Genomic DNA, 18,528 nt, shown 5'->3' on the forward strand with positions numbered 1-18,528 from the left:
GTCTCAAAAAAAAAAAAAAAAAAACCACTGGGTGGGGTGAACCCCACCCCTAGAATTTGTGATTCAGTAGATTTGGGATCTGTGTTTTGAATACTGTTGGTCCACAAATGAACTCAAACACTGCTCCCTGCCTTGCTTCTATGGTGCCCACCAACAGTTCACATGGATTATTGGTTTGTACAAATCGTCAGTCTTAACCTGAGATTCTCAGCATCACTACACCAGTTACTTCTAACTTTATTAAGACAAGATTTTTAATTTTATCCTTTCCTAAGGAGGACACATGGAGTAGACCACTGTAGTGAATCTTTCTCTCTTACAAGTCTGGCTAATTTCACTCTTCCTCTAACATTCCCCTTCAGATGAAATGAAGCTAGTCCTCCCATCCATTGGTGCACTTGAGCTTAATCCAGGCCATCATTTGAAGTTCACTGAATAAGAAACTTCAAAAAAAGTCAAAGTATTTGTGCTACTCCTATTTTGAGATAATTTAAATGAAATACTGATTGCAGGGATTTCAGCAGTGATAAATGTACAATTTAGACACATATTCCTGCTGAGAACAATCAGAAAAGCTAGTTTAAAATGTTTAAATATACATATGAAAGTCCTGGAGACTGAACCAGGCAGGAATTATAAGGCGAATATCTGGGAGAAGGAGGAGTTTCAGGCAAACCCAGGATTTAAGATTGGTTTCTTCTCCTAGATGAGTCTGCCAGTTCCAGAAGAAAGAGATGAGAGGCTAAAAAGATTAGCAGAGCTTTTGACATTGTTGCACAACAATAACAGAAATTGGACAGCATTGCCCACCAAGAAAGGGGGTATCCTGGTAAGAAACCTCCACTTTTAGGATTGGGAATCCAAAAGAGCACACCTTCAGAGAAAAGGTGAACTGAAAACAGGCTGGTTTCCACAGAAACTGAAGCCCAGCTTCCCATCATTTCAATCCTTGAAGTTGGGTTAAAGTGATCTAGGTTGGTCAGAGCTTCTCATGAGAAGAGCTTCTTTTGAAGGAAGAGGCTATCCCTAGGCCTCAAATCACAATGCTTGGCATTCAATCAATAATAGCCAGCCCCAAAAAGTAATAACTAGGCACACAAGACTATAAGACAACATGTTTTTCTTAAAACAGAGAAAAATAGACTGACAGGTGATCCAAATTATGTTGTTATCATACATGAACTTTAATCATGTTTAATATTCTCAGAGAAATAAAAGATAAGTTTGAGAATTTTTATAGTTGTACAGGGCTACAAAAGCAGCAGCAGCAGCAACACAGGCCACACATGGCCCACAAAGCCTACAATATTCACTGTCTGGGCTTTTACAGAAAAAGCCAGAAGAAAATATCCAGAATGATGTGGGGAGAGAAAAATAAAACCCACAAATGCAGGAAAAAGCATTAGCGATATGATGGGAGGATATAAGGAAAATAAATGTAATAGGAATCCCAGAAGGAAAGGAGAAAGAAGATGGGGCAAAAGACATATTTGAAGAAATAATGGCTTGTAATTTTCCAAAACTTAACTAAAAAAATTCATGAAGCCCTATAAACACTAAACAGGACAAAGAAAATGAAAAGCACATCTAATCTATCATAGTAAAACTGCTAAAAATAAAAACAAGCTTTAAGTAACCAAGGACAAAAGACAAGTCACCTTAGAAGGAGCATCAGTAAGACTTGACAGCTTACTTCTCAGTGGAAATCATGAATGTGAGAAGACAATGGAAAGGTGCCTTCAACATGCTGAAAGAAAATACCAACCTAGAATTCTGAACTCAGCAAAAGTATCCTGTCATAATGAAAGTGAAGACATTTTAACACAAAAATGAAAAATAATTTATTACAAACAAACCAGCACTAAAAGAAATTCTAAAGGGTATTATTAGGTGGAAGGAAATCCAAAGAGACAGCAAATAAGAACACGAAAAAGGGAAAATAGATGGGCAAAAACGATGACTATATAAAGCAAATAGGATGTTGTAAAAGTTGGTAGAATCAAAACAGGGTCACTAATATTAAAACATACAAAAAACCCAACAGTACCCTGACAAATAGAGCCGGGGAAGGGTCATAAAGACAGGATTCTCATGCTTGTATGCCTGATAACAAAAAGTATCATAAAATACTCTGCAGAAACCACAACCTTGCACAAACTCCATTGCAACGTTATACAAAAAAATACTTATTCAAAGATATCTGCCCAGCAACTCCCTGTGCAACCTCAGACTTGCATCATGCTTATTATTGACCTTTGTAGCCAAGGATAATTATTTCAAAACAATTATGTAATCCTCATTTTTTCCTTAAAAATCTATTTCTTCCTTTACCTCCCTGAAAACGCACATAGTTTACTATGGTACATGTATCCCCACTGCAATGCCCTATTCCCAAATATTTTTCTTTCAGAGAGCCTATCTCTTATTTATGCTGACATACATGGTGTCAGAAGTGAGACCCAAAAAAATATCACTATCAGATCAGCGATTATTGGAACCAGTGTGCAGTACTCATGTGAGCCTTTTGTGCTCTCTGCTTCTGCATCTCACCTTTTCTGCCCTGGTGAGTCTTTTCTCAGGCTGAGCCTCCCACTTTTTGGTAGAGGCTTTTAAAACATTATTTGGGATCTTGTTTAGATAAGGTCACCTTAATAAAGGATCATACATTCCCTCCTCAGATGATAAAAGACTTTTTGTCTTCTGGCAAGCCCTTTTTGGTGTAAAGATAAGTGTCTCTCTGAACACTGAGCTTCGGGTACCCAACTCTATATTCTGCAGAATTTACATTCTGTCTGTGAGGTAAGTCTTTTCTGGTAAATATATTTTTAGTGTGGTCTGTGTACCTATTTTAATGTTTTGTTTGATCTGAATGCCTGGGTTAAAATTTTTGTGAACACTCTTGTCGTGGTCTCTTTTAATTTGGTTTGAGTCTTTTCCCTTGTTTCTGAAAATCTTCTAAGAGCCAAAATAAATTTCTAAATGGTGAGTACGGGATAGCTAATTAAAAACCACTAGGGAAGGCCAGGCACGGTGGCTCACGCCTGTAATCCCAGCACTTTGGGAGGTCGAGGCATGCAGATCACGAGGTCAAGAGATCGAGACCATCCTGGCCAACATGGTAAAACCCCGTCTCTACTAAAAATATAAAAATTAGCTGGGTGTGGTGGTGCGTGCCTGTAGTCCCAGTTACTCAGGAGGCTGAGGCAGGAAAATTGCTTGAACCCGGGAAGCGGAGGTTGCAGTGAGCCAAGATCATGCCACTGCATTCCAGCCTGGCAATAGAGCAAGACTTCATCCAAAAAAAAAAAAACAAACAAACAAAAAACAAAAAAACCACTAGGGAAGTCACCAACATCTAAAACACTGGTGTAAATGCTTGACATTTCCTGACAGGATTTATAGGGTTTTCTTTGCTCTTGAGAGATTGATAAAGAAATAGAATGGCATTCTCAACATTAAGGCATGCCAGGTTTTCTGGGACTCCAGCCAGCTACATATTATGACCCATTCTTGTACACATGTTTAAATTGATAGGCAAAATTATATCAAGGAAAATTCAGAGCTCAAATGGTCATGATTCAAAAAACCTGGAACTATCAAGGTAACACGTAGAGTCTTCTAAATTCTTTTTTTCCCTGCCTCCGTTGAATCTGCTGACTGTGCTACTGGTATTGAGATAAAACTCAGTTTATGGCATTCCAACCAAGATTTTTTTTAAAATAAAAAGGAAGTAGTAGTCTTTTTTTTTTTTTTTTTGAGATGGAGCTTCGCTTTTGTTGCCCAGGCTAGAGTTTAATGGTGTGATCTTGGCTCACTGCAACCTCTGCCTCCTGGGTTCAAGTGATTCTCTTGCCTCAGCCACCCAAGTAGCTGGGATTACAGGTGCCTGCCACCATGCCCAGCTAATTTTTTGTATTTTTAGTAGAGACAGGGCTTCACCATGTTGGCCAGGCTGGTTTTGAACTCCTGACCTCAGGTGATCTGCCCACCTCGGCCTCCCAAAATGCTGGGATTACAGGTGTGAGCCACCGTGCCCGGCTGGAAGTAGTAGTCTTAAAGGGCTTTTAAACGAATAGCTTTACAAATTACACCAGTAATTTGTACTGGTGTACAAATTGTAACCTAGACACCTTATAGAAATATACATTTAGATTTGACTGACTAGCAATTATGTGCAGTGATGGAACACTTAATTGAAAAATTAATAATCTGAAAATAAAAAGAACTCGGTAAATGTTTATAAAAGTTAGGCTCCTGGATCAAACGAGTCAAAATCTTGAGCTCTGAGCAATTATATGCAGTATCTCTGTCCAACATAAAAATTTTGCTTTTTCTGCCACGCTGAAGCCAAAAAGAAAAAGCTGTGGGGTGGGGGAAAACTGCTAAAATTCTTCACCATCTGTGTTTACTAATAAAGCAAACCAGACTGGCCAAAAAAAAAAAAAAAAAAGATAGATTTGTTACTAGTTCAAGGCTACTTGAAGATGTTTTCCTTATTCAATTTGATCAGTCCTAGCTAAAATGTAAACATTGAAAATTTATCCCTAACCTCATTTGAAACTGAAAAATGGTGGTGAGGAAGGTGAAAGAGGTTTTTAAAAAATCAAACTGCCATGAAAACTGCTTTACCCCAAATTTTGGTCCACAGCTTTTATTAGATTATCTATTGGGAAAAATAAAGTTTAGCCATGTGAACAGATCCCAATTTTGTCAGAAATATGATTTAGATCTAACTGTCTTTTATAAAGGAATAAATTTGTATTTCTAGCTCATGACTAAAATTCTAAAATGAAAGCTCTAAGATTATTGTGTATGTGTACATGTGTTTAGGTATATGTTTAGGTATATGTGTTTAGGTACATGTGTTTAGGTATATGTGTTTTGTATATGTGTTTAGGTGTGTTTACATGCATGTGCATGTATTACATTTTATGTTGTGTCTACATATAAAAATCTGGTATAGTCAACCAGAAATCCCTTAAGGAATTATATTTAGATAAATGAATGCTAATATAAAATAGTAATTTACCCAAATGCTTTTTAGTTCACATGACTTCAGTAAATCTTTTTATTTTTTTTTGAGGTGGAGTCTCGTTCTGTCACCCAGGCTGGAGTGCAGTGGCACAATCTCAGCTCACTGCAACCTCCGCCTCCCAGGTTCAAGTGATTCTCCTGCCTCAGCCTCCTGAATAGCTGAGTTACAGGCATGCACGACCACGCCCAGCTAATTTTTGTATTTTTACTAGAGATGGGGTTTCACTGTGTTGGCCAGGCTGGTCTTGAACTCCTGACCTCAGGTGATCCGCCCATCTTGGCCTCCCAAAGTGCTGGGATTACAGGCATGAACCACCATGCCCAGCCCATAAATCTTTAATAAATAAGTTGGTTTTAAAATTATTGGTAAAAGGAAAATATAAACGTCTTCAAAGTATCATATAAATGTCTACAAAGTTTATAAAACTGTAAACCCAGCCTAAAACAGAATGATCTTTATGTTAGTTTTTTATAAATAAGACTAATATTGTTTATTTAATGGAAACAAATGTATCTTCTGTATTATTGGCAAAACACACATATCTTTAAGGTTCTTACTTAGGTGAACATCTGATATTTATAGGCTATAAAAATGGTTAACAGGAAAAAGGCTGGGCACGGTGGCTCTCGCCTGTAATCCCAGCACTTTAGGAGGCTGAGGCAGGCAGATCATGAGGTCCGGAGTTCGAGACCAGCCTGACCAACATGGTGAAACCCTGTTTCTACTAAAAATACAAAAATTAGCTGGGCATGGTGGTGCATACCTGTAATCCCAGCTACTCAGGAGGCTGAGGCAGGAGAATCACTTGAACCCTGGAGGTAGAGGTTGCAGTGAGCCAAGACCATACCACTGCACTCCAGCCTGGGAAACAGAGCAAGACTCCATCTCAAAAAAAAAAAAGGTTAACAGGAAAATAACTTGAAATAATGAGTAGCTTTGTCTAATATCTCAGTTTTTATAAGCAATCTAGGTAAACTGTTAAAAACTAAACAAATTAGGTAAATGTAAATGGGGTAAATGCTTACAAATGAACTTTTCATGTAATTTGAAATTTTAAATTACATTAACTTAAATAATACTCATTAAATGTGTGGGTCATTTCCAAATTAGATAAAAATGGAAACAAAGTACTAAACATAAGTTTGTTCTCGGCTTCTTGAATGCTATAAATGGGCTAAGTGTGTTTGGATCTATTAATTCATTTAAATATTATACAATGAGATAACATATTTCTAAAAATTATAAAATGGTTCTCATCTATAAAATACTAATATGTGATAGATAATTCAAGATTTTTTGCTTCCTAGGTTTTCACTAAAATTTAAGGTTACTAAGAGTTAAAATTCTAATTAATATATACAATTCTGCATATAAAAGTGTCAAAAATAAGATTTTTTAGTAAAAAAATTAAAAAGGCGTAAAAATGTGTTTATTGGAAAAAGAATAATTTTGTATAATTTGGAAGTCATTTAAAGGTTGTTTCAAAATATGGAAGAAGATAGAAATAAGTAGGAGAGAGATATGTGAAGAGAGTTATGATATGAATATAAAGATATATTTTTGGTTTTAAAAAATTAAAAAGAAAAATAATAACTTTATATGAGAAAGAATCTTATATGATACATTTTATCCTAAAATTAAAAGACTAGTTATTTAAGAAAGAGGATGTATAGGACAAAGCAGGAACTCCAAGCATGTTTCAATGGTCTGAGTAAAGGGTGATAAGGTTTGTGAAAAGGGAATTTATGAAAGAAATTTTGTGTATGATCAAGTTGGCTATAATTAGAAAGAAATTATTTAGAAGTCTACAAAGATTGAGCTTTGATATTAAAAGTACACTAATCTGATACCAAACTAAAAAGTTTGGTTCCAGATGTTAGAACAACAGTCATCTTTTTTTTTTTTTTTTTGAGGCAGTCTTGCTCTGTCACCTAGACTGGAGTCTAGTGGCATGAACACAGCTCACTGCAGCCTCAACCTCCTGGGCTCAAGTGATTCTCCTTCCTCAGCCTCCTGAGTAGCTGGGACCACAAGTGCATGCCACTGTGCCTGGCTAATTTTTAATTTTTTATAGAGACAGAATCTCACCATATTGCCCAAGGTGGTCTTGAACTCCTGGGCTCAAGCAGTCCTCCTGCTTCAGCCTCCTAAAGTGCTGGGATTACAGGTGTGAACCACCATGCCCATCCAAGTCTTGAACTATTGATTTGTTCTTAGTAAAATTGTAAGAGGTTTTGTTTTTATTTCTTAAATATATTTAACACCCATCTTCTAAACTCCAGACAGTTTCTATTTCTGAGATCTATTTCATTTCCCTAGTGTCAGGTTGGAAATGCTGTCTTTTCAATTCAGAATGGTAATTTCATTTCTCAAGGTAAAATTTTTCTTTTTGAAACTTCTCAGATTTACATCTCAGAAGTTCAACTTTTGCTGTACCTCACTGCACGTGATTTGCAGGTCATATGCCATTTTCCTAGGTTCTTTCTCTCCTTGGAAAGTTCTATCCTTTTGCTTGGCTAGTGTATTAACTCTCTCCCTAAACCTTTTCATCAACTCCTGCAACTTTTTATCTGGCTATAACTCTGCTGTTATGGCCTGATGTTGAAATGCTTATCTTGAAGGACGAGAAAAGCAATATTTTCAGTATAACTTGATTCTGTACTTCTGGCTTTGACATGTCTGAATTATTTAATATAGCAAGGAAGCTTCCTGTGCTATTACTAAGAGCCATGTGTCCCTCTGCTCAAGGTTCTAGTTTGCTTGTTTACATTCCTCTGTAATAGAATGTACACTCATAATCTGGGACACACTCTTCCTGGGTCTGATTAAAAATTCAAGTACTCTTTCATCAGGTTTGACTTCTAGGTTATGTAAACGGGCTCTCCATGTGGAGAAACAATCATATACAGGAGGTTTTCTTCTTTTTCACCTTTTTGGTAACTGGCCTAAGAAAGCCGAAGATTGTACAGGTTTTTGATTACTTAGAAAAACTGAGCTTTAAATTTTTGGTTTGAGACCGGATCTCACTCTGTTGCCCAGGCTGGAGTGCAATGGTGTGATCGTGGCTCACTGCAGCCTTGACTTCCCAGGCTCAAACAAGCCTCCCACCTCAGCCTCCTGAATAGCTGGGATCACAAGTGTGTACTATAACAACCAGATAACTTTTTTTAAAGCTTTTTTTGTAGAGACAGGGTCTTCCTATGTAGTCCAGGCTACTCTCTAACTCCTGAGCTCAAGTGATCTTCCCTCCTCTGCCTCTCAAAGTGCTGGGATTATAGGGGTGAGCCACTGCACCAAGCCATAACCAAGCTTTAAAAGAGCTAATGTTTTAACATCCATTTAACTTTCTTTCTCTCTCTCTCTCTTTCTCTCTTTTTTTTTCTTTAAGACAGAGCCTTGATCTGTTCCCCAGGTTGGAGTGCAGTGGCACAATCTCAGCTCACTGCAACCTCCGCCTCCTGGGTTCAAGTGATTTTCCTGTCTCAGTCTCCCAAGTAGCTTGGACTACAGGCACCCACCACCACACCTGGCTAATTTTTGTATTTTAAGTAGAGATGGGGTTTCACTATGTTGACCAGGCTGGTCTCAAACTCCTGACCTCAAGTGATCTGCCCACCTTGGCCTCCCAAAGTGCTGGGATTACAGGCATGAGCCACTGCACCCGGCCTTCATGCATTTAACTTTCTATGTTGCTTCGGAACTCTTTTAATTATCACTCTGGTTAAGTAAATGACTATTATTTTACAGTGACCTGTGATTCTGTTTTGATCAAGAATTTCAAACTTTTTGACATCTTTGACAGTTTTCCCCAGGATCAAAATTCTAAATTAAGTCTTACTGACCTAAAGTTAACTTTGGGATTTTCCAGTTGGGTCCCTGGAGAGCCTCAAAGGATGTATCTCTTACCTTGTAGAGATGCTAAATGATGAAGCTGATGTGGTAGGTTGTATGTGAAGCATTGTTAAATGATAGTGAAACTAGATCTTCTTTCAGTTACATTTATGGGTATATTATTGATGTAAATGTTCCAAAAATTATATAAAATCACAAAATCTGATTTTATCAGTCATAATTTTCATTACATTAAATTTTTTCTAAAGTGACGTTTGTATGGATGTGTTATTAATGGGAGTATTCTAAAGACTACGTGAAATTTATAGAAGTCTGATGGTTCCGATGTGATACTATCATAGGATTCTGGTTGTTATCTTAAAATGCTACACATAGGCCAGGTGTGGTGGCTCACACCTGTAATCCCAGCACTTTGGGAGCCTGAGGCCGGTGGATCACGAGGTCAGGAGTTCAAGGCCAGCCTGATCAACATGGAGAAGCCCCATCTCTACTACAAATATAAAATTAGCCTGGCGTGGTGGCACGTGCCTGTAATCTCAGTTGCTCGGGAGGCTGGGGCAGGAGAATCGCTTGAACCCAGGAGGTGGGGAATTGCTTGAACCTGGGAGGCAGAGAATCACTTGAATCCAGGAGCCAAGATCGCAGCATTGCACTCCAGCCTGGGCAACAAGAGTGAAACTCTGTCTCAAAAAAAAGAGAAAAATGCTACAGGTAGTGAAAATAACTAAGTTTCTTTGTCAATTGGGAACTTTCATCAGATTTTCAGCCACAGTTATTGTTTTGAATCCTTCTCTAAGAACGTGTGCAATCAGCTAAAGTCCAAAATTGCTTTTCATGAAAAAAGACTCTAACAAGTGCTCCCAAACACAGATTTTTGATAATTTAAGATTAATGGGCTGAATTAAAATTTATAGAACTCTAATAAAGAAACTGGTGGGTTCATAAAACTGCTAATCAAGTTCAAGCAAAATGAAAAATTAATTACGTGAAATTAAATAACTCATAAAGATAACATTTTATGACTTTTATTTAAAACATGGTTGGTTCTTTACACAAATGTTTTGTTTTCCAGATGTAAGGGTATTTTCTTTTCTTTTTTTGAGACAGGGGCTCTCTCTGTCACCCAGCCTGGAGTGCAGTGGTATGATCTCGGCTCACCGTGGCCTCAACCTCCTGGGCTCAAGCCATCCTCCCACCTCAGCCTTCCAAGTAACTGGGACACTGCAGGTTCATGGTGCCATGCTTGGCTAATTTAAAAACTTTTTTTTAGAGATGAGGTCTCACTCTATTGCCCAGGCTGGTCTCAAACTCCTGGGCTCAAGTGATCCCCTTGCCTTGGCCTCCCAAGATGCTGGGATTACAGGTATGAGCCACCACACCCAGCCACACTTCCTTCCATGAGCTATCTATAGTTTACAGCAATTTGGTAAAGTGTACTTTTGTGAATGAAGATGGAAGCATTTAGCCTTTCCTCCCTACTCGATTCCTTGAAAAGTCAGAAATCAGTTGAGTATCCTTTTTTATGACAATACGACTGTTTACATAAGTTCAGTACAAATCTGATCTCTCTGTATAAGCAGGATACAATGGGAAGCATTGGTTATACCACCAGGCTTTGAACAAAATCTCATATTTTAAAATGTGCATAAAAAGCCTGGCTTTAAGAGTTTATTAAAGAGTTTATATTATTAAGAAATTGTCACTTCCTCACAAGCCCAAGAAGACTGTAAGTAAAATCTAAAGTCTGCCTTGGGGCCAGGCGTGGTAGCTCATGCCTGTAATCCCAGCACTGGGAGGCTGAGGTGGGTGGATCACTTGAGGTCAGGAGTTCCCGACCAGCCTGGCCAACATGGCGAAACCCCATCTCTACTAAAAATACAAATATATATATATATATATTAGCTGGACATTGTGGTGCGCACCCGTAATCCCAGCTACTCGGGAGGCTGAGGTCGGAGAATCACATGCACCCAGGAAGCGGAGGTTGCAGTGAGCCAAGATCACGCCACTGCACTCCAGCCTGGGCAATGGAGTGAGACTCCATTTCAAAAATAAAAATAAAAAATAATGAAGTCTGCCTTGGTTTGGCTCCCTAGCCACAAGAGGTTAAAAATATGAGATTCTTATAAGGTCAATATTAAGAGAAACAGTTAAGTTTCTGAAGAATAATTAGAATGCACCTGTCACTCGATTGTAGCCCCTGCATATTGTTAAGCTCCTGTTACCTGGAAACTGGGCTGGATCCTGATTCTCCTAATTTTCTCCAATATTTGGCTGCAACTCTTCACTATTAGTTAAAACTAGAAAAATTCTAAGGAACAAGCCTTGCGCTTGATGTATGGACTGTACCAAAATTTCACCAAACCACCCAATATCATGACCAGAGAGGTTCAAACTACAAACCAGGAGGGGAAGCTGAAGTTTTTACACCATAGACGGCTTTTGCCAAGACATCAGAACAAAACTCCGTGTCATAAAAAGACTTTCCCCCTTAATGCTACTTACACTGGGCAGGATAGTATATAATCGAAATAGCACTATCTGGTAACTTAACAAAAACTAACCTAAACATTCTTTAGTATCTTTTGTTTAGTAAGAAAATGTCTGTGCTATTTCCGGTACTACTTGCTATACCTGGATAAATTCATCTGGAAAATATGAGACCCATATACACAAAATTTAAAAACAGGCCACATAGTTACAACAGGTCTCACCTAATTCCCTACGGTCATTTGATTTATTTAATTATTGTCTTCAAGCCTAGGTTCATGGCACAAAACCATTATGCAAATGAAAATTGTCACATTACTATTAATTTTACTTTGTATTTTCCCTTTTTAAGCTTTGTGTCTGTTACTTGTTACATTTTTTGCAGAAGTACAACTCCTAACAAAATAATGCTGGTCCAGTACTTTGAGAGGATAACAAAAGACTGTGGAACAGTCCAGGCATGCTGGCTCACACCTGTAATCCTGGCACTTTGGAAGGCTGAGGTGGGCAGATTGCTTGAGCTCAGGAGTTCAAGACCAGCCTAGACAACACAGTGAAACCCTGTCTCTTACAAAAAATGCAAACAAAAAAAAAATTAATCAGGCGTGGTGGCACACACCTGTAGTTCCAGCTAGTTGGGGGGCTAAAGACAGGAGGAGCGCTTGAGCCTGGGAAGTCAAGGCTGCGGTGAGCCATGGTCGTGCCACTGCACTCCAACCTGGGTGACAAAGTGAGACCCTGTCTCAAACAAACATCAAACAAAAAGACTAAGGAACAGACAAAATTGAATTTAATAATGGACTCCAAGCACACTTAGCCTGAGAGCCACTCTCTTCAAACCTCCCTCGTTGCTCAAATGTGGCTAAAAGGTTTTTGATGCTGACTCGTAGTCATCAATCATTCCCCCCAATATGAGACAAGACCAGCAATTGTGACGGTCTATTCCAGCACCAGGAGACATCAAAACCTAACTACAGGATGACTGACCAGTGATGCTTTCAGAGAAAGATCTTGATTGAAAGGGGAAAATGTAAATGTTTTCAGAATCAAAATGAAGCCACTAGTGTTTAAAAAAAAAAAAAAAAAAAAACCTGACAAGTAGAGCTGGGGAAGGGCATTGAGAGACAGTTCTCATGCTTCTATGCCTGATAACAAAAACAATCACAAAAGACGGCAAAAACCACAACCTTGCACAGAGGCCATCATGACCTTACCCAAAGAGTACTTCTGCAAGGACATCTACCCAGCAACTGCCTGTCCAACCTCAGACTGGTGTTGCCAAGGCTAATTTCAAGAACAGTTACATAATATTCGTTTTTCCCTTTAAAAACCTTTGTCTGTCTTTACCTCCCTGAATATGCACACAGCTTATCAGGACATGCATATTCCCATCGCAATGCTCTATTCCCAAGTAAAGATATTTTTCTTTTAGAGAGCGCCTGTCTTTATTTATTGGGTTGACAATGTTCTGGGAGATTTTGAAATAAAACACATGACAATAACAAATAAGTCAGGTGATGGTAGATTCTTTAAATCCTTGCATCGTCTAGGAATAGGTAAAACTACTAATCCAGATTATACTTTGATAAGTAAAGTTTTCTTTAGAGCAATCACTTAAAGAGTACTGAAAGTAGGTTATAATTAAGCTAATAGAGGATTTAAAACTAGAACACTTCAAAAATAGAACACTAGAGGCCAGGTGTGGTAATCCTGTAATCCCACTTGTAATCCCAGCACTTTGGGAGGCCGAGGTGGGCAGATCGCCTGAGGTCAGGAGTTCGAGACCAGCCTGGCCAACATGGTGAAACACTGTCTCTACTTAAAATACAAAAAATTAGCTGGGTGTGGTGGGGGGTGCCTATAATCCCAGCTGCTTGGGAAGCTGAGGGAGGAGAATCACTTGGACCCAGGAGGCAGAGGTTGCAGTGAGCTGAGGTCACGCCACTGCACTCCAGCCTGGGTGACAGAGCGAGACTCCATCTCAAAAAAAAAAAAAAAAAAAATAGAACACCAGAACACTTCTTAACATGGGTGTTCCTCATTAGAACTGTGGATCCAAGTTTGCCTCTGTTATTTCCCTACACCATACAGTTCCTTTCAAGTTTATCATCGTGCAGTTCTGCTGTGGACAAATTTGCTCAGCATTTGTTTATCCGTTATATATATATAATGTGGCGAAAAGGTTTTTGATTATAATATATATGTACATATATATTATAAATATATGTACATATATATTATAAATATATGTACATATATATTATAAATATATGTACATATATATTATAAATATATGTACATATATATCTAGATATCCCCCCCCCCCCTCGCCGAGATCCTTAAAAATACCTAGTGATATTGCTTTCTGGCCTCCATTGTTTTAAATTACTTTTTCTATACGTCATGTGTCTTTTATCTCTGGGCATTTTAAAGATTTTTATTGATCCCATATCCTCTTTGCCCTCCTCAGTTTACCAGCAGCTACAGTAGACATTTTCCAGAATACTAAGGGCTAACAGTTTGGCTTCCTCCCTTGAGATCTGTGTCTTCTCTGCCTGAGGGGCTTCTTCAGCGCCATGGTGGCTTGCTCAGCCCACCCCAGAAGTGTGGGAGTCAACAATTTCAGAGGGAACCCTTGACCAATGCACAATGCGGATGGGGGCGATAAATGTCTCAGTCCGATCAGGGCTCTGCACAATTTCTCAGAGCCTCCCTTGTGTGACAGAGCTGCAGTTTCTCCTACCAGTAATCCACTACTGACCCATCATTGAAAGGTTTTTCCCTCCTCTGTTCTCACTTTCCTCACTGCTTCTTACCACCACTTCCCAAATAAACTCCCCACACCAAATTCCCTATTTCACAGAAGGAAAACAAGGACAATTGATACCATAAGTAGCCCTAGAATGTGGTCCCTCAAGATGAGATTTTGGAATTGGTTCACTTGCCAGTCAGTCAGCGATAGGTCCCACAGTGCTGGAATGAACTCCTGGGAACTACAGAGGAGTCTGAATGCACAGCCAACAAGGCCTCCTGTATCAGTCTGTTCTCATGCTGCTAATAAAGACATACCTGAAACTGGAACACTTATAAAGGAAAGAGGTTCAATTGACTCATCGTTCCACATGGCTGGGGAGGCCTCACAATCATGGTGGAAGGCGAATGAGGAGCAAAGTCACGTCTTACATGGCAGCAGGCAAGAGAGCTTGTGCAGGGGACCTCCCATTTATAAAGTCATCAGATCTCATGAGACTTATTCACTATCACGAGAACAGCATGGGGGAAACTGCCCCCATTATTCAGTTATCTCCACCTGGCCCCACCCTTGACACATGGGAATTATTACAATACAATTCAAGGTGAGATTTGGGTGGGGACATAGCCAAACCATATCACCTCCTATATTCAAGGTAGGCTCTTGATAAGGACACCGAGATATGGGGTGGAGACATTTGGGCGGATGCACTTGAAAACACCAAATCCTCCATTCCTTTGCATCCCGTCAGCTGCAGATTTTGTTCCCTGCCCTTCTAGGAAGGAGAGCCCCTCCCGTTGCTTGGAGATCATGCAAAGACCTCACCTAAAGCCTCACAAGATGTTATTTTCCCTCTTCCAAGTTCACCTTCACTTCCCGTCACTTCCTCTATGTCAATCACTTGGGTTAAGTTTCCAACTGGCCCACGTGGGGAATCGCAGTCCTGGCTATGGGAGGGCATTGCTTACTCACTAAAGAACTGTGAGAGCTGCAGGGCCTGCACGTGGCAGAAGCCAGGGAGCTTGAGGCAAGAGAGATTGAGAACATGAGGCTGGGTAAAGGAACAGCTCATTGAGATGGACATATTCTCCGTGACTCAGGGTCTAACATGGTGGCAAGGACACCTAGAGATTGTTCTGTATAATGATGGATGGCTCATTGAAGATGGACACTAAGGCAGGCCTCAAATACGTAAATGCCATTAACTGCCTCAGCCTGGAGCATCTGAGAGAGATATCTCTAGGCTCCTTAGAATGAAAGAAGTAGGCACATGAGAGTGGCTGCTGAGAGGACACACTTTTGGCTAAAGCAGGGGAGGGGCACTGGAGTCACTGAGGGACTCGGTAGTGGCTGTCCTGTAGGCCAGGATTGACAGTAGGACTTGCTGATAAAGAACTGGACTTCCCAGTGTCCATGGTGATAGGATTCTGGAATAGCAGAGACTAAGTCATGGCACTCAACTGGTAAAGAAAAGAAAATATGGCTGGGCGTGGTGGCTCACACCTGCAATCCCAGCAGTTTGGGATGCTGAGGCAGGTAGATCACCTGAGCTCAGGAGTTCGAGACCAGCCTAGGCAACGTGGTGAAACACTGTCTTGACAAAAAATGCAAAAATTAGCCGGGCATGGTGGCATGCACCTGTAGTCCCAGCTACTCACAAGTGAGCCGAGATCATGCTGCTACACTCCAGCCTGGGCAAGCCAGACCCAGCCTCAAAAAAAAAAAAAAAAAAAAAAAAAAAAAAAAAAAAAAAAAGAAAGAAAAGAAAAGAAAAGCAAATATAATGACTACCATAGGCAGTCAGGCTGGAGCAGTGATCAGGAAGCCTTGTCCTGCAGTGCTCTGTGGCAATGGCTAATAGACCATGATGTTCTTAGGGTGAGTTAGATGGGTAGGGAATGAGGATGTTACCTGATTTTAACCAAAAGTGAGGGACCAGGGGCTTGAAAACCCATTCTGTGTTCATCTCTCTAATCCCCGAGTTCATATTTGGGATGCATGTACTTGGCAATGGTTCTTTCACCTGTGGAGAAAGGGCCAAGTTCAAGCTCCTAAAACTTTTGCCACAGCCAAGATAGTAAAACAGAGCAGGCCGGGTGCAGTGACTCATGCCTGTCATCCCAGTAATTTGGGAGGCCGAGGTGGGTGGATCACCTGAGGTGAAGAGTATTGAGACCAGCCTGGCCAACATGGCGAAACTCCATCTCTACTAAAAATATGAAAATTAGCCAGGTGTGGTGGTGCACACCTGTAGTCCCAGCTACTTGGGAGGCTGAGGCAGGGGAATCGCTTGAATCCGGGAGGTGAGGTTGCAGTGAGCCGAGATTGCACCACTGCACTCCAGCCTGGGTGATGAGAGTGAAACTGCATTTCAAAAAATAAAATAAATAAATAAAACAGAGCAATGCTGTAACTCAGGTGGAATCCTAAAGATCAATGTCACCTGCAAAGATTTAAAGATCAGGGAGGTGGTGGCCTCCGTCACATCCCTGCTTAATGTGCCAGGCTGGTCCCTGCTCAACCCAACGGATCTGACAGAGGAGAGGGGGCTACCATAAATGCAATCAATCCAGGGTCCCACCTGCAGCTGCTGTGCCAGACATAAGGTCTTCACCAGAGTATACCCACAGCCCTGGCAGCTGATGTGTGGTGCATTGACGAGGCAAAGGCATTATTTTCGATCCCCATCAGAGAAGAGGATCAAAAACAGTTTGCAATCTCCTAGGGACGACTGAAATTCACATTTGCTGTCTTGCCCCAGGGTTCTGTTAACTTGTATGAAGAAACTGAGGCTAACCTGACCCTGCTGGGGGATGTTATAGGATGTACCAGACACACTGCAGGGGCGATTGTAGGAGGCACTGGTAATGCAGCATGAAGACCAAAATGTCAGAGCCAGAATGATAAAGAATTATGATAGGCATGCTGGGCGCGGTGGCCCACGCCTGTAATCCCAGCACTTTGGGAGGCCAAGGTGGGCAGATCACTTGAGGTCAGGAGTTCGAGACCAGCCTGGCCAACACGGTGAAACCTCATCTTTACTAAAAATACAAAAGTCAGCCATGTGTGGTGGTGGTGCACACTTGTAATCCCAGATACTCAGGCAGCTGAGGCAGGAGAATTGCTTGAACCCAGGAGGTGGAGGTTACAGTGAGATCGTGCCACTGCACTCCAGCCTGGGTAACGGAGTGAGACTCTGTCTCATAAATAAATATATTAATTAATTAATTATGAAACCCAGGATGTCAAAGCAAGCTCAACACAACTACTGACGCAAATTCAATATCTGCTACTGAAACTAGGATGTGTAACAACTGTAGCTCCACTTGATTCCACTTGAATAGAGATAAAAATCCACTACAACTCACTAGCCACTTGCTGGCATTCAGAGTATTTTTTTGTTGATCAGTAATTACATGCGTTGATTACATATTTATAAATGGGTATGTTCCTTTGGATCTCGATTTCTTCCCCACCCGAACTCATCTGCTCTTCATTACAATATAATCCAAAGACATTTGTCTTTCCGCTCCACAAAACATCATGCTGCTCTGTTATGTCGATGGCAGCATCCTAACTGGACTTGGGAAACAGGAAAGTGGCAACTGCTTGAATGTGGGGCATATGTGTGCCAGAAAGTCGATGAAAAATACCACAATGATTCTGGGTCCCGTAATCACAATGAAGTTTTTATGGATCCAAGGCATGCCATGGCATTGTCCTTAAGGCAAAACACAAGTTCTTGCACCTTTTACTTCCTACCACTGAGAAAGAGGCAAAGAGCTTCTGGCAGCCTCTACCAGGGACCCAGCTCTGGCTCACTTACTGAATAACTCAAAAAGGCTGGTAGCTTTGAGTGAGGTACATAGCAAGAGAGGACTCCAGGTCCAGGATGGGATGCAAGCTGGCCTGTCACTTGGGCCATATTACCCAGAAGACCCAGTGGAGCTAGACACATCTATTCTACTCAACATCGCACTATAGGTCCTGGTCATTCCAATAAGGCAAGAGAGAGAAAGGTATAAAGATCGGGGTAAAAGGGCCAGGCATCGTGGCTCACACCTGTAATCCCAGTGCTTTGGGAGACTGAGGCAGGAGGATCACTTGAGGCCAGGAGTTTGAGTCTGCAGTGAACCATGATCACTCCACCTCCCTCCAGCCTGGGTGACTGAGCGAGACCATGTCTCTTAGGAAAAAGAAAAAAATTGATTGGAAAAAAGATATCATATTCTCAGTCAATATGATTGGCTATGTAGCCTGGGTAACATAGGGAGATCCTATCTCCACACACAAAAAAATAAAAAAATTAGCCAGGTATAGTGGTCCATACCTGTAGTCTCAGCTACTCACGAGGCTGAGGTGGAGGATCCTTGAGTCCAGGAGTTCAGGCTGCAGCGAG

The sequence above is a fragment of the Hylobates moloch genome, unplaced genomic scaffold (assembly GCF_009828535.3).
Source record: "Hylobates moloch isolate HMO894 unplaced genomic scaffold, HMol_V3 SCAFFOLD_10, whole genome shotgun sequence".
Classification (NCBI taxonomy): Eukaryota; Metazoa; Chordata; class Mammalia; order Primates; family Hylobatidae; genus Hylobates; species Hylobates moloch.